The sequence below is a fragment of the Hyla sarda genome, chromosome 5 (assembly GCF_029499605.1).
Source record: "Hyla sarda isolate aHylSar1 chromosome 5, aHylSar1.hap1, whole genome shotgun sequence".
In the NCBI taxonomy this organism is placed as follows: Eukaryota; Metazoa; Chordata; class Amphibia; order Anura; family Hylidae; genus Hyla; species Hyla sarda.
Genome location: NC_079193.1, coordinates 314,581,308 through 314,607,445, shown reverse-complemented (window position 1 = coordinate 314,607,445; position 26,138 = coordinate 314,581,308). Strand labels below are relative to the sequence as shown.

The 26,138-nt window shown below is 45.3% G+C and overlaps 1 protein-coding gene across 1 annotated transcript in view; it reads right to left on the bottom strand.

Moving 5' to 3' along the window:
* PKIA (cAMP-dependent protein kinase inhibitor alpha) overlaps positions 1 to 19,130 on the bottom strand; it is a 71,757-nt gene extending 52,627 nt beyond the window's left edge. The window contains exon 1 of the mRNA XM_056522200.1: positions 18,935 to 19,130. The gene's annotated coding sequence lies outside the window, so the exon portion shown is untranslated. The remainder of the gene's footprint in view (positions 1 to 18,934) is intronic.
* Positions 19,131 to 26,138: the final 7,008 nt, after the last annotated feature.

Sequence of the window (26,138 nt, the reverse complement as noted above, 5' to 3'; positions counted from 1 at the left end):
TTTTTTTCGGGGTAAAGCGTTTTTTTATTTATTTTTTCGGGTTTTTTGTGTGGGGGTCTGTGAACAAGCCACCAGCCACTGTCCTGGGCTGAGTGGCTGGACCCCCCACTGACTTCTGCGCCCCCTGCCGCCACAAGCGCTAATCAGTGCGCACACCACTGATTAGATAAACGCTTATTTTTTTGGTGCAGGGTTTTTTTTTGCGCTAGAAGTCCCCCTTTTTTTTAAAAGTCCCCTTTTTATTTTATATTTTTTTCTGTTAGGGCAGGTTAGTTTAGTTAGGTTAGGCTAGGGCGGGTTAGGGCGGGTTAGGGAGGTAGTATCGCACCACACCACACGCAGCACACACACCAATAAAGTTTTCCCCCCCACACACACACATACCCGTATCCCCATTAGAGTAGGGAAATGGCCCGCAGAGTGTTTTCGGCGGAGGAGGCATATGACCTAATTGCCTCCGACTCTGAAAGCATCTCAGAGGACGATGAAGACCCCACCTTCCTTATTTCATCGTCCTCCTCATCATCTAGTTCAGATGATGAGCCACCAAGGCGGCGAACTCGCCGCCATGCGGTGCCGCAAACCTCCTCTGTCCTTGAGCCTGTGCCCCATGCTAGTATGAGTCCCCCTGGCGCTCATACTAGTGAAGCCCCCCTGCCAAGGTCACTGGTACCTCGTACCGGAGAACTTGACTGGGCTGAGCCAGCGGACCACGAGCCCGTGATTCCTGAGTTTGTTGGCGACTCAGGAATCAAAATTAACATCGCCGGGTTCACTGAAAAGGACTTTTTCGTTCATTTTTTCAGTGACGACTTTGTTAATTTGATGGTTACACAGACGAATCTGTACGCCCAACAGTTCGTCGCCGCTAACCCGGGCTCACTTTTAGCTAGACCCGGCGGCTGGACTCCAGTCGATGCAGCCGAAATGAGGACCTTTTGGGGCCTTGCGCTGCATATGGGTATAGTTAAAAAACCCTGTGTCAGGCAATATTGGAGTGGGGACGTCTTTTACCAGACACCCCTCTACAGTATGGCCATGACACGTTCCCGGTTCGAGGCCATTCGGAGATGTTTGCATTATGCTGATAATGCGGCATGTCCCCCCCGAACTGATCCCGCGTATGACCGCCTGTATAAAATCAGGCCGGTCATCAATCACTTCGGGGCCAGATTTTGGGAGGCCTATGTCCCGGGGCGGGAGGTCTCTATTGATGAGTCGCTCATCAGCTTCAAGGGGAGACTCAGCTTCCGGCAATACATCCCGACCAAGCGAGCGCGGTATGGCGTGAAGATGTATAAACTTTGCGAGAGTACCTCCGGGTACACTTGCAAGTTTATGGTGTATGAGGGACGAGATTCCCGCATTGAACCCCCAGATTGTTCCCCCACTCTGGGTGTTAGCGGGAAAATCGTTTGGGGCCTTTTGCACCCATTGCTAGATAAAGGTTACCACCTTTACGTGGATAACTTTTATACTAGTATCCCTCTCTTCACGTCCCTCGCCGCCAGATCCACGGTCGCTTGTGGGACAGTCCGGAAGAATCAAAGAGGCCTTCCGCCCCATCATTCCCTACATGCTCCTATCCCCCGGGGTGAGTCCCGTGCCTTTTCCCATGAGAACCTGTTGTTGGTCCGGTATAAGGACAAGAGGGATGTCCTTATGCTCACCACAATTCATGGGAATGGCAGCACCCCTGTCCCTGTGCGAGGTACCGCGGGACCGGTCCTCAAGCCCGATTGTATTCTGGACTACAATCGGTATATGGGGGGAGTTGATCTTTCTGATCAAGTCCTCAAGCCATATAATGCCATGCGGAAAACACGCGTATGGTATAAAAAGGTTGCGGTCTACATGGTACAGGTTGCCATGTACAACTCTTTTATACTGTACCAGAACGCTGGCAACACAGGGACATACCTGGAGTACCAAGAGGTAGTTCTAAAGGCCCTCATCTATGGTGATCGCCAAAGAGCGGGTCAGAGCACCTCTGGAACTTTAGGTCCCCGGATCGTCCCCGGCCAACACTTTCCATGTGTGATCCCCAACACTGGAAGGTCGGGACGAACCCAGAAAAGATGCAGAGTGTGTCACAGGAAGGGGAGACGGAGGGACACCACCATTCAGTGTGACACTTGCCCCGATCATCCGGGCCTCTGCATAGGCTGCTTCAGGGAGTATCACACTTCCATGGAGTACTAAATTTTCCATCCTTTGCCCTAAATTTCATTCCCCAGAATTCGGCTCCAATGTACCAGTCCAGGGTACATTATCTTCCAAATTTTATACCAAAATACGCTACCCCCAAAAAATCAAACCCAAAACCTCTTTCCCAATGCCCCTCATAATATCTTTGTCCCCCAAAAATGGGTCATGGGACACAGAGTCAACAGCATTGGAGGTTTGCAGTTGCCTCAAATGCGCAACGCTCTCTCTCTCCACCTGAGCGGGTTGCGCATTTGAGGTAACAGAATAGGGACAGCCCCACACATCCCCTTCCCAGAATGATGATTCAGAGTATAGGGTTTGGGGCGGGCATCATTTTTACTTTTGGCTGTACTCTGGGTCATCATTCTGGGAAAATAATTGGCATATCAGTTCTAAAATTGCAATTTTTTTCCCCCCCATAGTACACTTCATCCATTCCTGGAAAATAAATGAAAGGAAACACCCGTCTGTTCCAAATCTCCACTTCACCCTATACACCTTCCTTAGGGGGTGTACTGTTTGTAATAGGCTCACATGTGGGTGTTCCTTTCTTGTATTTTCCTCTGAATGTATGTAACTGTTAGGTCCGTAACAAACATCCGCCTCAAATGCGAAGAGTTCTCGCTGAGCTCTGTCGTATTTCCAGGCGACAATTCGGAGTCACATGTTAGTTGTTCCCAGAAAAATGAAGCAGAGTATAGGTTGAAAATTGCAATATTCAAAAGCTACCCTTCATCCATTCCTGGAAAATAAATTTAGGAAACACCTGTGCATTAAAAATGTCCTCTTTACCCCTATACCCATTCCTCAGGGTGGGTACTTTCTGTAATGGTGTCACATGTGGGTGTTTCATTTTTGTATTTTCCTCGGAATGTATGTAACCGTCAGCTACTGATATGCCAAAGGTCACAAATACAAAGTGACCTCTATGACTTCTGAGCCTTGTTGTGCGCCCGTCCAGCACGTTACCCCATATGTGGATGTATTTTTATAGTCAGGGGGAAAAGCCCTCCAAAATGTGTAACCCAATTCCTCATATTACCCCTTGTGAAAATGTTAATAATTGGGTAACCCCAGCATTTTACTGTAAAAAAATCTAATTTTTCAATTTATGGCCCACTTTTCAAAAAACCTGTGAGGTGTAAGTACTCACTGTAACACTGTTACGTTCCCCAAGGGGTCTAGTTTCCAAAATGTATGCCATGTTTTTTTTTTTACTGTCCTGGCACCATAGGGGCTTCCGAAATGCGGCATGTCCCCAGAGCAAAATTTGTAACTCCTCTTCTGAGACCTGTAGTGCGCCAGCAGAGCACTTTTCACCCCCATATGGGGCGTTTTCTGAATCAGGAGAAATTGGGCTTCAAATTTTGGGGGGTATTTTCTGCTTTAACCCTTTGTAAAAATGTTAAATTTTTGGGAAACCAAGCATTTTTGGTAAAATTTATTCTTTTTTTTTTGCATATGCCAAAGTCGTGAAACCCTTGTGGGGTATTAAGGTTCACTTTACCCCTTGTTACGTTCCCCAAGGGGTCTAGTTTCCAAAATGGTATGCCATGTGTTTTTTTTTTGCTGTCCTGGCACCATAGGGGCTTCCTAAAAGAGGCATGCCCCCAGAGCAAAATTTGCTTCAAAAAAGCCAAATGTGACTCCTTCTCTTCTGGGACCTGTAGTGCGCCAACAGAGCACTTTTCACCCCCATATGGGGTGTTTTCTGAATCGGGAGAAATTGGGCTTCAAATTTTGGGGGGTATTTTCTGCTTTAACCCTTTGTAAAAATGTTAAATTTTTGGGAAACCAAGCATTTTTGGTAAAATTTATTCTTTTTTTTTTGCATATGCCAAAGTCCTGAAACCCTTGTGGGGTATTAAGGTTCACTTTACCCCTTGTTACGTTCCCCAAGGGGTCTAGTTTCCAAAATGGTATGCCATGTGTTTTTTTTTTGCTGTCCTGGCACCATAGGGGCTTCCTAAATGAGGCATGCCCCCAGAGCAAAATTTGCTTCAAAAAAGCCAAATGTGACTCCTTCTCTTCTGGGACCTGTAGTGCGCCAGCAGAGCACTTTTCACCCCCATATGGGGTGTTTTCTGAATCGGGAGAAATTGGGCTTCAAATTTTGGTGGGTATTTTCTGCTTTAACCCTTTGTAAAAATGTAAAATTTTTGGGAAACCAAGCATTTTTGGTAAAATTTATTCTTTTTTTTTTGCATATGCCAAAGTCGTGAAACCCCTGTGGGGTATTAAGGTTCACTTTACCCCTTGTTACGTTCCCCAAGGGGTCTAGTTTCCAAAATGGTATGCCATGTGTTTTTTTTTTTGCTGTCCTGGCACCATAGGGGCTTCTTAAATGAGGCATGCCCCCAGAGCAAAATTTGCTTCAAAAAAGCCAAATGTGACTCCTTCTCTTCTGGGACCTGTAGTGCGCCAGCAGAGCACTTTTCACCCCCATATGGGGTGTTTTCTGAATCGGAAGAAATTGGGCTTCAAATTTTGGTGGGTATTTTCTGCTTTAACCCTTTGTAAAAATGTAAAATTTTTGGGAAACCAAGCATTTTTGGTAAAATTTATTCTTTTTTTTTTGCATATGCCAAAGTCGTGAAACCCCTGTGGGGTATTAAGGTTCACTTTACCCCTTGTTACGTTCCCCAAGGGGTCTAGTTTCCAAAATGGTATGCCATGTGTTTTTTTTTTTGCTGTCCTGGCACCATAGGGGCTTCCTAAATGAGGCATGCCCCCAGAGCAAAATTTGCTTCAAAAAAGCCAAATGTGACTCCTTCTCTTCTGGGACCTGTAGTGCGCCAGCAGAGCACTTTTCACCCCCATATGGGGTGTTTTCTGAATCGGGAGAAATTGGGCTTCAAATTTTGGGGGGTATTTTCTGCTTTAACCCTTTGTAAAAATGTAAAATTTTTGGGAAACCAAGCATTTTTGGTAAAATTTATTCTTTTTTTTTTGCATATGCCAAAGTCGTGAAACCCCTGTGGGGTATTAAGGTTCACTTTACCCCTTGTTATGTTCCCCAAGGGGTCTAGTTTCCAAAATGGTATGCCATGTGTTTTTTTTTGCTGTCCTGGCACCATAGGGGCTTCCTAAATGAGGCATGCCCCCAGAGCAAAATTTGCTTCAAAAAAGCCAAATGTGACTCCTTCTCTTCTGGGACCTGTAGTGCGCCAGCAGAGCACTTTTCACCCCCATATGGGGTGTTTTCTGAATCGGGAGAAATTGGGCTTCAAATTTTGGGGGGTATTTTCTGCTTTAACCCTTTGTAAAAATGTAAAATTTTTGGGAAATCAAGCATTTTTGGTAAAATTTATTCTTTTTTTTTTGCATATGCCAAAGTCGTGAAACCCCTGTGGGGTATTAAGGTTCACTTTACCCCTTGTTACGTTCCCCAAGGGGTCTAGTTTCCAAAATGGTATGCCATGTGTTTTTTTTTTTGCTGTCCTGGCACCATAGGGGCTTCCTAAAAGAGGCATGCCCCCAGAGCAAAATTTGCTTCAAAAAAGTGAAATGTGACTCCTTCTCTTCTGGGACCTGTAGTGCGCCAACAGAGCACTTTTCACCCCCATATGGGGTGTTTTCTGAATCGGGAGAAATTGGGCTTCAAATTTTGGGGGGTATTTTCTGCTTTAACCCTTTGTAAAAATGTCAAATTTTTGGGAAATCAAGCATTTTTGGTAAAATTTATTCTTTTTTTTTTGCATATGCCAAAGTCGTGAAACCCCTGTGGGGTATTAAGGTTCACTTTACCCCTTGTTACGTTCCCCAAGGGGTCTAGTTTCCAAAATGGTATGCCATGTGTTTTTTTTTTGCTGTCCTGGCACCATAGGGGCTTCCTAAATGAGGCATGCCCCCAGAGCAAAATTTGCTTCAAAAAAGCCAAATGTGACTCCTTCTCTTCTGGGACCTGTAGTGCGCCAGCAGAGCACTTTTCACCCCCATATGGGGTGTTTTCTGAATCGGGAGAAATTGGGCTTCAAATTTTGGGGGGTATTTTCGGATTTAACCCTTTGTAAAAATGTCAAATTTTTGGGAAACCAAGCATTTTAGATATTTTTTTTTTTTTTTTTTACATTTGCAAAAGTTGTGAAACCCCTGTGGGGTATTAAGGCTCACTTAATTCCTTTTTACGTTCCTCAAGGGGTCTAGTTTCCAAAATGGTATGGCATGTGGGCGGTTTTAGCTGTTCTGGCACCATAGGGGCTTCCTAAATGCAACATGCCCCCCAAAAACCATTTCAGAAAAATATACTCTCCAAAATCCCCTTGTCGCTCCTTCGCTTCTGAGCCTTCTACTGCGCCCGCCGAACAATTAACATAGACATATGAGGTATGTGCTTACTCGAGAGGAATTGGGCTACAAACACAAGTAAAAATTTTCTCCTTTTACCCCTTGCAAACATAAAAAAATTGGGTCTACAAGAACATGCGAGTGTAAAAAATGAAGATTTTGAATTTTCTCCTTCACTTTGCTGCTATTCCTGTGAAACACCTAAAGGGTTAACACACTTACTGAATGTCATTTTGAATACTTTGGGGGGTGCAGTTTTTATAATGGGGTCATTTATGGTGTATTTCTAATATGAAGACCCTTCAAATCCACTTCAAACCTGAACTGGTCCCTGAAAAATATTGAGTTTGAAAATTTTGTGAAAATTTGGAAAATTGCTGCTGAACTTTGAAGCCCTCTGGTGTCTTCCAAAAGTAAAAACTCGTCAATTTTATGATGCAATCATAAAGTAGACATATTGTATATGTGAATAAAAAATAAATTTATTTTGAATATCCATTTTCCTTACAAGCAGAGAGCTTCAAAGTTAGAAAAATGCAAAATTTTCAATTTTTTCGTCAAATTTTGGGATTTTTCACCAAGAAATGATGCAAGTTACCATAAAATTTTACCACTATGTTAAAGTAGAATATGTCACGAAAAAACAATCTCGGAATCAGAATGATAACTAAAAGCATTCCAGAGTTATTAATGTTTAAAGTGACAGTGGTCAGAATTGCAAAAAACGCTCCGGTCCTTAAGGTATAAAATGGCCTAGTCCTTAAGGGGTTAAGTATAACATAACTAAGAAACATCAGTTAGAGTCACAGTCTAGTGCCAAGTGGTTGGAAATGGATTGGAGTCACACACTTTGGACGACATTTATCATTGTCTTTAGACTGTTTTTTGTGTCTAGAAAAGACGCAAGCAGGGTTTATTTGCGCCTTTTTTGCGCCTTTTGGTTTACACATTTCTGCTGATTTTGAATTGCAATCCACTGATTTTGGCAATACACGATATTACATGATATTACACATGATATAAAAGGGATTTATGAACTGTGCCTTTTTGTAAAAAGGTGCAAAAAAAGGCACAACGCCATTGGAATGTCTCTAAAACGACACCAGCCCAGACTTAGCTTAGCTTTTTGGTGTATGTGAAAAGTGAAATTCAGAAAATGTGACCTGCACAAAATGTATCAAATGTTCTGTGGCCATTTAATAAATTTGGTTCTTCTACACATTACCAGCACACACTAGAGATGAGCGAAGTTACAGGGATTCGATTCGCCACAAACTTCTTGGCTCGGTAGTTGCTGACTTTAGCCTACAGAAATGAGTTCAGCTTTCAGGTGCTCCTGTGGGCTGGAGACTCTCCTAGGACTGTATCCACCTTTTACAGCCCACCGGAGCACCTGAAAGCTGAACTCATTCATGCAGGCTAAAGTCTCCAACTGCCGAGCCGAGAAATTCGTGACGAATCGAATCACTGTAACTTCGCTCATCTCTATTCACCACCAAATAAAAAAAATTCCTGCTTTGTGTCCCACAATAATAGTGCTCTCCTTTGTGGCCCAAACAGTAAAAACACCCATCATGCCCCCAAAAAGTGCTAATTTCCCTATTTGTACCCCTATGTTAAAATTCCCATCTTTGTTTCCACCACAAACTGTTAATATCCTATCTCTGCCTACAGTAACAGTGCCCTCTTTTCTAATAATCTCTGTTAGTGGCAACTAAGATGGTAACAATGCCCCCCCCCCCCCCACACACACACCCCGGCAAGAAATAATCCTCCTTTGTGCCTCCACAAAGTAATAGTGCCCGGTCGGTGCCCCAAAAGTATTAATAACCCCTCTGTGGCCCCACAATTATAGTGCCCTAATACAGTAACAAATTTCACTTCATTCCCCCTTGTGTCTCGTACAAAATAATAGTGCTCACCTTTTTGCCTACACAAACATGAAAACCTGATACTCATCTAACCCCATTCCCATGTTGACAAGGTTCCTGTGCAGTGGGCTCAGTGCAAGCCTACACCAGTCCATACTTCCTGTATGTGTCCCATATATTTCGTAGTCCACAGGGCTAATGTGGCCTGCATCCTACTAAAGTGCATTGTAGGACAGGAAGCCAATGACTATTTCTGCTCTACTATAGTGTTGAAATTGGCTGTAGTTCCAGGATCGGCAGAACCAGGACAAGAATTCAGGACATGGCCCCCCTATGGCTGGTGCTAGCGTCACCTCTGGTAAAGAAAGATTATGTTTATAGATCAGGCGTCTATAAAGGTGTTATTCAATATTTTTTCCGATAAAAGTGCCCAGGCTGTGTTATAACAAAACAATACTGTACTTACCTCCTTTGTGCCCCTGCAGTCTCCGGTGTCTTGGCGCATGGTCACTGCTGAACTTTACTTTACAGAGATGCCAACAATAAATCACATTGTCACTCGGCCAATAAACGACCACAGTGTTGTCCTGACTCAGCCAGTAAGTGACTGGTCAGCAATGTGATGTATTGCAGCTGCGGTTGTCCCTTACAGTAGTCATTTACTGTTATCAGGACTGTATAGTTAAAACTAGGGCAATAGTCAGTAGATAGTCCATAACATGTATTGTGTAATCACCAAATACTGCCATGGCAACCAGAAGTATGTGTTGTTTCAAGAAAGTGACTGTTGTCAGCATTGATGGTGGAGCCACTGGTACTCCCACTGTATTAAGGCAGCTACATTTCATACTGCTCCATGCATTTATTTGACTGGGCAGGGTTATTTGGTCATCTTAAATGGTTATTCCCTTATCTAAAAGTTATCTTCTATCATTGAAAAGGGGATAACAAGCTGATCAGTGAGGGTCTATTTATTGGGACCCCCAGCTATCATGACAACAGACAAAAATTGTACCCCAAAATTAATGAAGCTTGCTGAATTTGCTCAGCCAATACTTGTTTTTATTCTCAGTTGGGCTTCTGAAAATACCCCCCCCCCCCCCCCCCGCCCCAAGACAGGACTGCCTCTCTCTGCTATGTGCTAAACCTCCCCTGATCAAAACATTTGACAAGTCTCTGTACCAAGTCAAACATTGTTTTTTTAAGTTACAGTGTACAAACAATGGACAGAACATATCTCCTTTGTAACTACATTGTCTATTTCCTGAACTTCATTTTGTGTAGTATATCATGTTTTAAGTCACTGGTTGCAGTGCATTGTGTTATTGCCCTTACCTTTCTAAAAGATGTTGCCCTCTGAACATATGTTCCCCTGCCTGGCAAGAGCCCAGGTAAGTACAATCCATATCCTCTATACCTAGGGTCTTTCAGACAAACAGGGTAGGCAGATAGAAGCAGACTGGAGAGCTGTAATAAAGAGGACATGGGCTGAACTTACCTGGACTCTTGCCATGCAGGGGAATGCCCCCTGGGCACTTGAGCCTCATTTGCATAATACTAGTAGGACTTATATCTGGGTGCTGAACTTATAGCATTAAAAAAGATATGCCTGGAATTATGGTGAGAAGTGTTATTTAGTTATATGCTTATTTACACCCCTGTTTAATGCTTTTGTTTTTTGGACTGACAGGTCTGCTTTTACTGACAGGTCTATTATAGCTGCTATTGTAGATCATACGGTAAGGGGAGTCATGGGACTGGGGTGCACAACCTAACTTCCCAAGAGAACTGAAAATAAAATTCATCTTATTATGCAATGATACCCCTAGTTGCTGCATAATGCCATTTAGGAATCTGGCATTGCTGAGTGACCTGTAAGGATGCATTCATGCTATGGAATCTTTTAGTGGAATGCTGCTCAGAAAATCTGCTTGGAAATACCTTTTTCAGAAATTTTATATTGGTGTGAATGGGTTTTTCATTCAATCGTCCACACTGCGGAATTTCCGCAATCTTGATTGCTATTATATCACTGAGGAAGACATCTATGGGGTGTTGCAACGTATTTGATGATAGCCGCCACATAGCATATAATATTGGATTATACTCTATGCATAAGCACTTTAAAGGTCCGTTCCAGTATAGTGATCAAGCCAGAGATTATGCTATTCAGCCAGTCAGGGCATTTTCCGGCTAGCAGAGTGCAAGTTGCTATTACAAGGACGCCAAACTTACAACTTTTGCCTCCATCAGAGTACATGCCTTTACCCCAGCAAACACCCTCTGGGTCGTTGTTACGCCTAGCGCTCCGGGTCCCCGCTCCTCCCCGGAGCGCTCACGGCGTTCTTCTCCCTGCAGCTCCCCGGTCAGCGCTGACCGGGAGCGCTGCTCTGCCATGGCCGTTGGGGATGCGATTCGCACAGCGGGACGCGCCCGCTCGCGAATCGCATCCCAGGTCACTTACCCGTTCCCGTCTCCTGCGGTCATGTGCTGGCGCGCGCGGCTCCGCTCTCTAGGGCGCGCGCGCGCCAGCTCCCTGAGACTTAAAGGGCCAGTGCACCAATGATTGGTGCCTGGCCCAATTAGCTTAATTGGTTCCCACCTGTTCCCTGGCTATATCTAGTCTCCTCCCTTGCACTCCCTTGCCGGATCTTGTTGCCTTAGTGCCAGTGAAAGCGTTCCTTGTGTGTTCAATAGCCTGTGTACCAGTACCTTTGCTATCTCCCCTGACTACGAACCTTGCCGCCTGCCCCCGACCTTCTGCTACGTCCGACCTTGCTACTGCCTACTCCCTTGTACCTCGCCTATCTTCAGTATCTTCAGCAGCCAGAGAGGTGAGCCGTTGCTAGTGGATACGACCTGGTCATTACCGCCGCAGCAAGACCATCCCGCTTTGCGGCGGGCTCTGGTGAAAACCAGTAGTGGCTTAGAACCGGTCCACTAGCACGGTCCACGCCAATCCCTCTCTGGCACAGAGGATCCACTACCTGCCAGCCGGCATCGTGACAGTAGATCCGGCCATGGATCCCGCTGAAGTTCCTCTGCCAGCTGCCGCCGACCTCCCTACATTGGTCGCCCGACAAGAGCACCAGCTGTCGTACTTGACCACCATGACACAGCAACTCCAGTCGCAGCTACAGCAGCTTCAGTCACAGCAACAGCAGCAACAGTCGCAGCTACAGCAAGTTCAGTCTCAGCTACAGCTGCAACAACCATCTCCTCCGCCAGCTCCTGCACCCCTTCCGCAGCGAGTGGCCACTCCTAGCCTCCGCTTGTCTTTGCCGGACAAATTTAATGGGGACTCTAAGTTTTGCCGTGGCTTTCTTTCCCAATGTTCCCTGCATCTGGAGATGATGTCGGACCTGTTTCCCACTGAAAGGTCTAAGGTGGCTTTCGTAGTCAGCCTTCTGTCCGGGAAAGCCCTGTCATGGGCCACACCGCTCTGGGACCGCAATGACCCCGTCACTGCCTCTGTACACTCCTTCTTCTCGGAAATCCGAAGTGTCTTTGAGGAACCTGCCCGAGCCTCTTCTGCTGAGACTGCCCTGCTGAACCTGGTCCAGGGTAATTCCTCCGTTGGCGAGTATGCCGTACAATTCCGTACTCTTGCTTCAGAATTGTCCTGGAATAATGAGGCCCTCTGCGCGACCTTCAAAAAAGGCCTATCCAGCAACATTAAAGATGTTCTGGCCGCACGAGAGACTCCTGCTAACCTGCATGAACTCATTCATCTAGCCACTCGCATTGACATGCGTTTTTCTGAGAGGCATCAAGAGCTCCGCCAGGAAAAAGACTTAGATCTCTGGCCACCTCTCCCACAGTCTCCACTGCAATCTGCGCCTAGGCCTCCCACCGAGGAGGCCATGCAAGTGGATCGGTCTCGCCTGACCCTGGAAGAGAGGAATCGCCGTAAGGAAGAGAATCTCTGTCTGTACTGTGCCAGTACTGAACATTTTTTGGTGGATTGCCCAATCCGTCCTCCACGTCTGGGAAACGCACGCTCGCACTCAGCTCTCGTGGGTGTGGCGTCTCTTGATGCCAAGTCGGCTTCTCCACGTCTCACGGTACCTGTTCGGATTTCCACTTCAGCCAGCTCTCCCCTCTCAGCCGTGGCCTGCCTGGACTCTGGAGCTTCTGGGAATTTTATTCGGGAGTCCTTTTTGAATAAATTCCGTATTCCGGTGACCCGTCTTGTCAAGCCACTCCACATTTCCGCGGTCAACGGAGCCAGGTTGGACTGTACCATACGTTTCCGCACGGAGCCCCTTCTTATGAGCATCGGATCTCATCACGAGAGGATTGAACTTTTGGTCCTCCCCAATTGCACCTCGGAAATTCTCCTTGGACTTCCCTGGCTTCAACTTCATTCCCCAATCCTGGATTGGTCCACTGGGGAGATCAAGAGTTGGGGGTCCTCTTGTGCCAAGAACTGTCTAAAACCGGTTCCCAGTAACCCTTGCCGTAACTCTGTGGTTCCTCCTGTATTCGGTCCCCCTAAGGTCATTAAGGACTCTGCCTGCCACAGGAAATGCCCCTCCCCCCCTCACAGTTCCATCAGGCAAGCTTCTGTGTCCCCTCATGGCCCTCGTCCTGGTGTCACACTGCCCCGTGCCAGGTCTCGCCCTCTGCCCTCTCTCCCCATTCCTACTCCTGCGGTTCTGCCTGCCGTTGAGGAATCCCTCCATCCTTTCCCGGTGTCCTCATCCCAGGGGAGGCAGTTACCCGATAAAGAGAAGGGGAGACCTAAGGGGGGGGGGTACTGTTACGCCTAGCGCTCCGGGTCCCCGCTCCTCCCCGGAGCGCTCACGGCGTTCTTCTCCCTGCAGCTCCCCGGTCAGCGCTGACCGGGAGCGCTGCTCTGCCATGGCCGTTGGGGATGCGATTCGCACAGCGGGACGCGCCCGCTCGCGAATCGCATCCCAGGTCACTTACCCGTTCCCGTCTCCTGCGGTCATGTGCTGGCGCGCGCGGCTCCGCTCTCTAGGGCGCGCGCGCGCCAGCTCCCTGAGACTTAAAGGGCCAGTGCACCAATGATTGGTGCCTGGCCCAATTAGCTTAATTGGTTCCCACCTGTTCCCTGGCTATATCTAGTCTCCTCCCTTGCACTCCCTTGCCGGATCTTGTTGCCTTAGTGCCAGTGAAAGCGTTCCTTGTGTGTTCAATAGCCTGTGTACCAGTACCTTTGCTATCTCCCCTGACTACGAACCTTGCCGCCTGCCCCCGACCTTCTGCTACGTCCGACCTTGCTACTGCCTACTCCCTTGTACCTCGCCTATCTTCAGTATCTTCAGCAGCCAGAGAGGTGAGCCGTTGCTAGTGGATACGACCTGGTCATTACCGCCGCAGCAAGACCATCCCGCTTTGCGGCGGGCTCTGGTGAAAACCAGTAGTGGCTTAGAACCGGTCCACTAGCACGGTCCACGCCAATCCCTCTCTGGCACAGAGGATCCACTACCTGCCAGCCGGCATCGTGACAGTCGTCTACAAGCTGGGACCTCTTATCTTGCTCCCTGCGAACAGGAGAGACAACAAGATCTGTATCTCCCTGTTTACCTCACCCGCTCAGACGGCCTGGGATGCAAGCAGTTGGGGTCTGAAAGCAGATCTTGAGCTTTAGCTGACATAGTCCCGACCAGCTACCAAAGAAGATGGCAGAGGGGAACGAACTTACCATTTCTCTACATAGACATTGTTTCATAGTTTTTTTTGTTCCTTTGCAGGAGATACAAAAGACATTCCTCGTGGCTAGAGATGGGCAAATCGAACCTGACAAAGTTGAATTTGTTCCGAATTTCATGAAAAATTTGATTCTGAACAAATCCAAATTTCTTTACACTTCTTGGTAACAAATCGCTTTATTCTCTACATTTTGTGCGGGTCGGGGGAGCTAAAATGGCGGCTACACATGTGAGAACATGGGGCAAGGAAGTCTGGGAAGGCGCGTAGGCGGGATCACTCTGAATCACATGGCGGCATGCAGCCTATCAGCAGCCAGCCTACCCTGTAATGTCACAGCCCTATATATTCTTTACAGCGGCAAATCCATTGACCTCAAGCCCACATTCGATCTGGTTAGAGAGCAGAGACTGTGTGGTCACTAATCAGCGTTTCTGACAATACAGATCAGGGGAAATCCATTGACCTGAAGCCCACATCACTGCAGGCAGGCAGGGAGAGTTTAGAAGTCATTTAATAGTCTGCCAATTGAGATCATCACAGGAAGCACTCCCCATTCAAAGACTGCAAGCAACCATAGTGCAGGCAGGGACAGTACAGAAAGAGAGTAAACTTTTTTTCTATTGCAACCGTACTGGGGTGAATTACTGTAAAAAAATTTCTTTAATCTCTCCAATTGGGATGCCAATGACTCAATGTCATTGTGCTGCTCTGCGGCAGTGATACTAATAGCGACACCTGTAATCTGTATGTCATACTGAATAACAGTATTATTTCACTACCCCAGCACACACCCTATGCGTGTTACGGCAAGGCAGAGTGGTCTACACTCCTATTGAGGCTCTCTGTAGCCCGGAAATAGCCATTTTTAATAGTAATTTGCCGTGAATATATTCGGATCAAACCAAATTTTTGGGGAAAAATTTGGCGAATCAAATTTTTTTTAAATTCACCCATCTCTTCTTGTTACTATATTTGCATTTCATAGTTATTCTTTTGGTGGAATTCCACTGACATAGCCATTTTCACCTAAATGTTAGCCATGTTTGTTGACACCAATAATATTTTGAATAACTCTACTAAAGAACTCAAGGCCTTTAGCACGAACAAAAGCTATTTCTTATTGCAGACTTCAGTGAAATCCTCAGCTGGCTGCTCCTGAACTACTTCTAGTTTCTAACTACTGCTTAGTGCACTGACCTAATTTCACTTAACCTGTTTTATAAAGAAAAATAGAGGATGGGTGACATCTATTCTAACTGTAGCTTTAGAAAAAAGCGCTCATAGAAATTGAGCTTTCTTGTGTTAAAGAATTTTTGCCTTTATATAAGATAAGGTGTAGCCTGACAAAAAAGACATTTTTTTAAATCTCCCTAATGGAATAACCAGAAAACAACTGTAATCTGCACAGGAATCAGCACCAGCACAACTGTCCCTATGAAAACCAATAAGCTCTCCATGCAATGCATGACCTTGTTGGAGCATCCACAGACACACACTTTGTAACCATTCTCCATTGTAATTAGTGTCTTTTAAAACTGTATTCTTATACAGCGCAGTTGTTGTTCAACTGGACTTACCCTTTAAGAATCTTACTGATTGCTTCTTGGAATATAGTTAAGGGTATGTTCACACTACGGAGTGTGAACGGAATCTCCGGTCGCAGAATTCTGCAAACAGAAATTCCATTCTGGCTGCCTCCGCCGGCGGTAGGACCGCACGGCACTGCGCCGTCACCATTGACGGCTATGCAGTGTTCGCGGACTTCTGCGCAAAGAATGAACATGTTCTTTCTTTGTGCGGAACAATTTCAGCGGCGGAATTGTCCGCCGCTGAAATTCCACGGTGTGAACGGGTTTCGTGGAAGACCCATTCACGCTGATGTTTATGTTCACAGCGCGTAATTCCGTTCGTGGCTTTCCACTCACGGAACTCTGCGGGAATTACGTAGTGTGAACATACCCTAAAGGAGAAGTCTCATAGTAAAAAACTTCTCCCCTAACCGCAGGATAGGGGATAAGTTTTAGATCACCAGGGGTCTGACTGCTGGGCCCCCGCTATCTCCTGTATGGGGCCCCGGCTCTCCCCAGGAGCGGCGTGTCACGACCCCCCCCCCCCCCCCCCCCGTGAACCGGAGGCCGCCACGCCTCCTCCATATATCTCTATGGGAGAGCTAAAGAGATATATGGAGGGGGCATGGTGGACGGGGCTCGTGGCCCTGCATTCCTGGGGAGAGCCAGGGCCCCGTACAGGAGATTGTGTGGGGGGGGGGAGGGGCCCAGGGGTTGGACCCCCCGCAATCTAAAATGTATCCCCTGTTCTGCGGATAGGGGAAAACATTTTCACTATGAGACATCACCTTTAATGGCATTTTCACTAAATAACAAGCGGTTGGGCCCCCTGTGATTTAAAACTTATCCCCTATCCTGTGTATGGGGGAAAAATTTTTCACTATGACACATCTCCTTTAATGCCATTTATCCTAACTAAAACTACAAATTAGCAAACATCAAAATTGATCAATGATCAATTTTAGAGGAATTTTTTTGTTTAGTAAAATAAACCTTTCCACTGGGCACAGGTGCATGGACATATAGGGGGAGATTTATCAAAACCTGTGCAGAGGAAAAGTTGCTGAGTTGCCCATAGCAACCAATCAGATCGCTTCTTTAATTTTTAACAAGGCCTCTGCAAATTGAAAGAAGCGATCTGATTGGTTGCTATGGGCAACTGCACAACTTTTCCTCTGGACAGATTTTGATAAATCTCCCCGATAGTCTCTCTCCAAACAAACGTTCAAGCTGGATGAAGGTGGTGCGGAATCACATTACCTTACTGCCGATTAAAATAAACCTATGTTTACATCTAGTCCAGATGTATTTTTGTGGTATATTTAAAAAATCCAGCTAAACAGTATTCCAACGAATAGCGAAGTGTACTCCCCAGTCTGATCCATTGATTTCAATGGAACAAAAGTAGTCTTAGGCTGGGTTTACACGAACAGAATCTCCAGCTGGAATTATGGCTGCAAAACCAAAGGCGGCCAGTGCCAAGAGCAGTCGGCGCTAAGACTGTATTGCCATTCCCATAGACAGCAATGCTTTTTTTGAAAAGATCCACCAAAAGAATAAACATCACAATATAATTTGGCCTGTTTTTCCAATGCACACCATTAGAGTTTACACCAAATTGAGTTTATTTTTGGATGTAAACAGAGGCAAAAAAAAAATTTTTCTTATGGATGCAGAAAATGTGCTGATTTCTGCCTGCAAAACAGTGAGGTGACGCTACGCAAAATCCCTTCCTCATTGAATTCAATGGAAACAGCTAGGAATCTGAGCTGAAATTAAGCCACATGTCACTTCTTTTTAAGTCAATGGTCCCCCTCACACGTTACCCGTAGCACAGAGAGAGTGGAACTTCATGCCCATGTGCACCAACCCTAAAAAACAGAGGGACTCAGACATACAGAGAATTGGAAGCCACTAGGTCCACATACTGTATACAGCATAAGTGACACTACAGACCAAGGTGGCTACTTCACCATTACTTCTTCTGAATTATTCTTGGGTTAAAGGGAACCTGTCATAAGTTTTATGCTGCCCAAACTACGGGAAATATAAAACTGGTAAAGGGAGCACAATCCCAGGAGACTATGAATTTCTCTCATTCACTCGGGCATTTTACAGTAACTGTAGTTACTGCCTTGAGTGACACATTTCTTCCTAGCAGTGTATAAGGAGAGATATGTTACTACTCAAGTCAATCGGGGAGTAGCCTCTCTGACCCGCCCTCAAGGACTAGTTACCATGGTCCCTGTGGCATTTCTACACCATGATTACTCTAAAATGCCTGAGCATTATTTATGACTGCAATAACTTATATACAGACTTAGTGGTTTCTGCATTCTACGTATGATGCACTCTCCTATTTTCACCTTACTGAAAAGCACTCTAACAGAGATGAGCCGATTATTTATTCTAGGTACTGCTCTTTAGGTTTTGTATTTTTTGTATTTAACGGTTGCGGCTTAGGTGCCTTAAGTTCTGGAACAATCTGTTCCCTGTAATTAATATATCACTTTCTCATCAAATCACAGAAATCTGAGGCTCTTAGGCTGCTAAATATATCTCCCAGCATCTTATGTGGGTGAGAGGGTTGTGTACTATTCTCAGCCAAGTTTTTAAGTCACCAATATATCCCGAGTGCAAACATTTTCCATCCCTAATTTTATTTTACACCCCCACCCCCCCAAAAAAATATGTTTAATTTATTTTGCTTTTGCTTCGTGCATGCTCATTTTGCAGGCATCTGTAATTTAAGATCAGGCAGATGCTGTTGCTTGGCAACAGTTCATGGCCTACTTGGTACCCATCCTAAGAACCAATGGTTAGCAGGATTTCTTTTTCCTTCAGTACACATGCTACGGAAAAAAAAAAAGAGGCCATTGTGTGATTTCAATAATTAATGAATAATCTACCAGGAGGTCTTAAGATTTCCTTGTGTGGCGAGAGCCCTTGTGAGGACACTAAAGCTGGGGACCCCTTACTGTTCTGTTACATTTAATGATTGGGATGCAAGCCAGGGAGCTGAGGCATGTAGGACATGCGACCCCTGTCTATCACCTAAGAGGCATAGCATGCACCCCATTGAGACAATTAGGATAGGATGAGTTGGGTAGGCGGAGGGTTGCATGACGTGTTCAATAATTGACAGCCTGCCTTGTGCAGAGGATGAGACTCTTCACAATGAATCGCAATGTTCTCCTATCACACATTCTATTTTAATTCTCTGTGAATTGCTCAATGCGAGATCCTGTAGAGTTCCCCAGCTAGAGCTAGAAGGGATGCAAGCAAGTGCAGAAGAGAGCAGCCCCCATCATCAGAGCTTACCTTTGCGTGTCTTCTAATAAAGGAATGGTTGGGCTGACGGCACGGCTGACTCCAGCACTGATGAGGTTATTAAGCTCCCACGACTGGTGGATGATGTGATGATGTTAGCAGGCAGACAATGTCAGTGTGTTTCCTATCCAGACAACAGCTGCTGTATTCTCTCTCTCTCTTTTTTTTCCGGACGCTTTTGTCACGCCTGTCTACTGCTCTTTTTTCTCCCCTTTTTCAATTAACTTTATTAGTAGCATAAAAAAAAAAGACAACAATCTGTATTAGACAACGTGTAAATTGGACGATGTGTGCTGGATTTTAGATATGTAGGGAATAACATCAATAAAAACAAGCCACCAAAAATAGACAAATGAAATTGAATTATCATATTGATAAAGCTGAAGTAAACAGCAGTAAAAAATGCAAATGATTGTGTCATATCTAGGGCTGTAAAAAGTCTATTACGTAAGGGGTTTTTAAATATGGATTGTATAGTACAATAGCAACAAGTTACATAAATACATAATTGTAATTACAATCATTGTAGCTGTTCACGTGTAATTTATCACGGATGACATGCCGATTCTATGTCAAATCTTAGCAAAGACCATGTGGATTCCATAGCTCTTTGGTTTAACTGGGAATCTACACTGTAGTGTACATGGCACACATTTTTCATAAGGATAGGGTCACATGTGCTGTATTTTGCTGTGTAGCAAAATCAGCTGCAAATTTTAATACCTATTGACTTCAATGGGTAGGAAAATACACAACAGCAAATATGCAGCAAAATGTGGCACGTGTGACCCTACTCTTAAGGTGTTTTTTGACATGTCACATTTAACAGCTTGCATGTCGGGTAACCGATGTCATGTCTGGAGAGCCTTTATACATAATGGAAAGTGTAGTTTTGTAACAGCGGGAGAACAACAGGTTTGGGAACAGTTTTATCCATCATTACTGCAGAACATACTGTACAAGTGACTTCAGTAGTGACGGAAGAGTCAGGAGAATACACAATGATATCAGTGACCTGTGTGATGTCTTCTCTGTTGTCTTTCCTTTTCTTCTTCATCTGGTCCAGGCACCATGACAGCTTCCAGCTACATCTTCTCTCATCAGTGTCTGATGCCCAGACATCACCCGTTCCTCACTTTATCAGTAGATACCAATTATCTGTTTGAAGACAAAAATCATTATAACTCTGCCACACACTATGTCCCTGAAATTAACCCTGCTATACACTGTGCCTCCTGAATATAATACTGCCACACACTTTGCATTCTTGATAAACAGTAATACTGCTAAACACTGTACCCTCTGAATATAATACTACCTCACACTGTCTCTTGAATATATTACTGCCACACACTGTAATCTGAATATAACACTGCCACACACTGCCCCTGAATAAAATACTGCCACACTGTGTCTCCTAAATATAATACTACAACACACTGTATCCTCTGAATAAAACCCTGTCAACACTGCCAACACTGCCCCTAAATTTTATACTGCCACACACTGCTCCTGAATATCACCCTGCCACAAACTGTGCTCACTGAATAAAACCCTATAACCATGCCACACACTGTACCCTCTGAATATAACCCAAGATGTATGATTGATATGTGTGTATGATAGATGTGTGTATGTACATAAAGAAGAAAAAGCAAACAGTCATGGAATATTGCACACCAACTAGGTTACAAAAAAAAAATATTTTACACAAGAAAAACACAGACATTAAAAAACATTTAAAGTATAATGCAGGGAGTGGAGGCTCACACATCTCTAGCCTACACTGACAGTCCCTAATATCCCCATGGGGGTGAATGTAGTAGGCTAGAGATGTGTGAGCCTCCACTCCATATATTGTATTTAAATTATTTTAAATGTCTGTGTTTTCCCTTTGTAAAATAAAGGTCTTTTTCATTTTCTTAACTTAGATGTGCGTATGTATGATAAGATGTACACACATCTAAAATAAACAAATCTATCATACACCCGTTTATCATATATGTACATCTATTATACATACGCACATCTGTCATACATACACACATACTGTCATACACATACATCAAATATACACGCATCTATCGTACACACACATCTATCATACATACACACATATAAATTATACAAATCTATCATACACAGATCTATCATATATTCACATCTATCATATACATGCATCATATATACACGCATCTATTGTACATATACAAATCTATTGTACCTACGTACATACATCATACATACACACAAATCTATCATATACAAATCTATCATACGCACATCTATCATACATATGCACAACTGTCATACATATGCACATCTGTCATACACATCCATTATATATACTCACATCTATCATACTCACACATCTATCGTACACACACACATCTATCATACAAAAATCATACATACATACACATCTATCAAACATATGCACACACATCATATATACACACATTTATGATACATCTATCATACACACATTTATCATACAAACATCTATCATACATACATACACACATCTATCATATATACACACATTTTTCATATATATACGCATCTATTGTACATACACACATCTATCATACACAGATAATACATACACACATCTATCAAACATATGCACATACATCATACATACACATATTCATCATATGACAGCTTGGAACAGATGTGCATGCCTGCGCAGGGAACATCTGCTCCCAGCCCCTGGCCTCTCCAGCCCTGCTGATTTTTTAAATGGGCTGCACTGGTGTTGACATGTAAGTACATTTAAAAAACAAAACTGTGCTTGCAGCGATCGCTCTCCCCCCAGGCCCGGGACCTCAGGAGCTTGGGCCCCCCAGGCTATGGGGCTCGGTCACAATTGCGACCATTGCAACCTTTGTAGCTACACCACTGCCTCATGGAATGGGAATAACCCATGTTCAAAACTGTGGCTGTGTCCAAAGAATGCAAGCTGAAAATCCACAGCAGAAACCCAAGGGTATGTCATAGCAAAAGATCCATAGTGTAACTATACCTTATTATGACCCACTTATAGCACTGCTGTTCTCCAAGGTGGCAGGGTGGTGGGATTTTACAGGATTTCTACAGGAACAAACGGTCTGGTAATAGACATTACAAGTTTCTTCTCCTATATGTACTTTTGTACACAGTAGTATACCACTGATATATTTAGTGGCCGCTGCATGTGTGGTGGTTCAGTATGGGAGGTGTTACCCCGTGCTCCTGCTGTCCTGTCAGGCAGCCTCCTTCAGTGTCCCATAGGCCCCCTGCACTTGTTTCCCCATTGTAAATATGTTTTACCATGTAAAGTGTTATAAAATGTAATGTTGCTTTAAGAGTTTTACCATGTGATATGTCATGTGATTGTTACCCAGGAAGTGCCAGTGACCAGGTGATCCCAAGAGTGACCTATGGGCTCCCTGCTAGTCTCCCCCATATAAGCCCTGGGTGGAGCTTCTCTCTTTGAGCTCTGCTCTTCTGCTAAGCTGAGGTCCAGAGCAGTCGTGCCTAGTGTGTGTGTCCAGAGAGTTGGAGACCTCAAAGTCAAGTCCTGCAGCCACCATCAGCCACCCAGCAAGCCCTTAAGGTCTCTGCATCACTGGTCACCTCCTTGGGCCCTGGCTGAACTGTATAGACTTTGCCATCTGTCTACCCTCAGTAAAGCTACCGTTGTCTGTAGCTTGGTGACAGTGTCTTTATTGCCCCCCTGCCTAGCCCAGGATCCAGCGGTATACCTTCGGGTGGTTATAGGCTAAAACACATCCTATGTATGAACTCCAGTGACTTTCTACACTATTTTTGCACTGCATATATCACTTTATGAGTTTGCTGCTATATCTTGATGTGGACTTTGGAATATATGTACGCTCTGCAGGGCCGGCCTTAGGGGTGTGCGGCCACACCCTAATCAAGCCGGGGGGGGGGGATCCGCGGCTGACACTAAGCAGCCCGCAGGGGCCCCCGTCACATTCTGGACATCCCTGTGTCCCGAAAGATCTTTTCGGGACACAAGGATGTCTTGTTACCTGTCTGCTGCGGCCCCCCGCATTAACTTTAAAAACGCAAGGGCCGCCGGGAGATAGGGCATGCAGGGACGTCACTGATGTCCCATGCGTGCGCCTATAGCAACAGCAGAGCAGAGCGGTGCAGCGAGGAAGAGGACACGTGCGTGCATGGTAAGTTACCTGTATGTTGTACGTCATCTTCAGTGTTCCGACCACCACTCCTCCGGTCCCAGGACCTACTGCTATGGTCTATAGGCCATAGCAGTAGATCGTGACCCTGGAGCGGTGGTCGGAACACACAGCCTGTACCCTGTATAGGGCTGGAGGCTGTATGTCTGTGGGGGAACATACTGCACCTAATGTGGGGAACTATACTGCCAACCTAATGTGGAGAGCTATACTGCACCTAATGTGGAGAACTATACTGCACCTAATGTGGGGGAACTATACTGCACCTAATCTGGGGAACTATATGGCACCTAATGTGGGGGAACTATACTGCACCTAATGTGGAGAGCTATACTGCACCTAATGTGGGGGAACTATACTGCACCTAATGTGGGGGAACTATACTGCACCTAATGTGGGGGAACTATTCTGTACCTAATGTGGAGAACTATACTGCACCTAATGTGGGGGAACTATATTGCACCTAATGTGGGGAACTATACTGCACCTAATGTGGGGAACTATACTGCCCCTAATGTGGAGGAACTGTACTGCCCCTAATGTGGGAGAACTGTACTGCACCTAATGTGGGGGAACTGTACTGCGTACCTAATGTGGGGGAACTGTACTGCACCTAATGTGGGGAAACTATACTGCCCCTAATGTGGGGGAACTGTACTGCCCCTAATGTGGGAGAACTGTACTGCACCTAATGTGGGGGAACTGTACTGCACCTAATGTGGGGAGCTATACTGCACCTAATATGGGGAACTATACTGCACCTAATGTGGGGAACTATACTGCCAACCTAATGTGGAGAGCTATACTGCACCTAATGTGGGGAACTATATGGCACCTAATGTGGGGGAACTATACTGCACCTTATGTGGGGAACTATATGGCACCAAATGTGGGGAACTATACTGCACCTAATGTGGAGAGCTATACTGCACCTAATGTGGAGAACTATACTGCACCTAATGTGGGGAACTATATGGCACCTTATGTGGGGGAACTGTACTGCCCCTAATGTGAGGGAACTGTACTGCCCCTAATGTGAGGGAACTGTATTGCACCTAATGTGGGGGAACTGTACTGCTTACCTAATGTGGGGGAACTTTACTGCACCTAATGTGGGGAGCTATACTGCACCTAATGTGGGGAACTATACTGCACCTAATGTGGGGGAACTATACTGCACCTAATGTGGGGGAACTATACTGCACCTAATGTGGGGGAACTATACTGCACCTAATGTGGGGGAACTATACTGCACCTAATGTGGAGGAACTATTCTGCACCTAATGTGGGGGAACTATACTGCACCTAATGTGGGGGAACTATACTGCACCTAATGTGGGGAACTATACTGCCAACCTAATGTGGAGAGCTATACTGCACCTAATGTGGGGAACTATATGGCACCTAATGTGGGGGAACTATACTGCACCTAATGTGGGGAACTATATGGCACCAAAGGTGGGGGAACTATACTGCACCTAATGTGGAGAGCTATACTGCACCTAATGTGGAGAACTATACTGCACCTAATGTGGGGAACTATATGGCACCTTATGTGGGGGAACTGTACTGCCCCTAATGTGAGGGAACTGTACTGCCCCTAATGTGAGGGAACTGTATTGCACCTAATGTGTGGGAACTGTACTGCTTACCTAATGTGGGGGAACTTTACTGCACCTAATGTGGGGAGCTATACTGCACCTAATGTGGGGAACTATACTGCACCTAATGTGGGGAACTATACTGCCAACCTAATGTGGAGAGCTATACTGCACCTAATGTGGGGAACTATACTGCACCCAATGTGGAGGAACTATACTGCACCTAATGTGGGGGAACTATACTGCACCTAATGTGGGGGAACTATACTGCACCTAATGTGGGTGAACTATACTGCACCTAATGTGGGGGAACTATACTGCACCTAATGTGGAGGAACTATACTGCATCTAATGTGGGGAACTATACTGCACCTAATGTGGGGGAACTATACTGCACCTAATGTGGGGGAACTATACTGCACCTAATGTGGGGGAACTATACTGCACCTAATGTGGGGGAACTATACTGCACCTAATGTGGGGGAACTATACTGCACCTAATGTGGGGGAACTATACTGCACCTAATGTGGGGGAACTATACTGCACCTAATGTGGGGGAACTATACTGCACCTAATGTGGGGGAACTATACTGCACCTAATGTGGAGAGCTATACTGCACCTAATGCATCTGATTAAGGGGGGCAGGGGACTGGTGAAGGGGGACATGGGACTGATTAAGGGGGCAGAGGACTGATTAAATATAAAAAAAAATGTTTGTTACAAAGATTTTTTTCCTCCTTGTGAATGTGGGTAATAGGGGGGGGGGTAATAGGGGGGGGGGGGGGGGTGGGCCCCAAAAGGTTAGCTCACACAGGAGGGGGCGCCACAAGGTTAGCTCGCACAGGGCGCCTGAACACCTAAGGCCGGCCCTGACGCTCTGTGCTAAGGGAATTTCATACACAGGTGTACGGAATCATGATACTGTGGGCTTAGCAATATTTGCCACAGCTTCCTGTTGGTCTTTGGCAATGAGACTGCTGTCATTTATTACAAGTAGTGTGGACACTATGATGGCGGCATAAAATAACGTGTGTCATTTATATATTTTTTCACGATTTGGAGCTTTTTATCAATATATCAATAAATGTTATGTTTTAATCTCATTACTCATCAGTGCAATATAAACCACGTCCTGTCGTCACAAATACAAGGGGTTAATGCCATTTGCCCCAAGGGTAACAACATCTGCCCTGCACCACACACCCCGCCACCACACATGTGTATGACAAAGTTTCTATTCTGGTCACTTTGCCTAAAACTCAGCTAAGACTTCCAGGTCTGCACTGATCACAGCCTCTTCTTATCATCACAGGTAGAATATCAGTGAAAGGTGACCCCAAAGTATAGAACATAGAGCTGCACCTCTTACACCTTTCCCGAACATGTC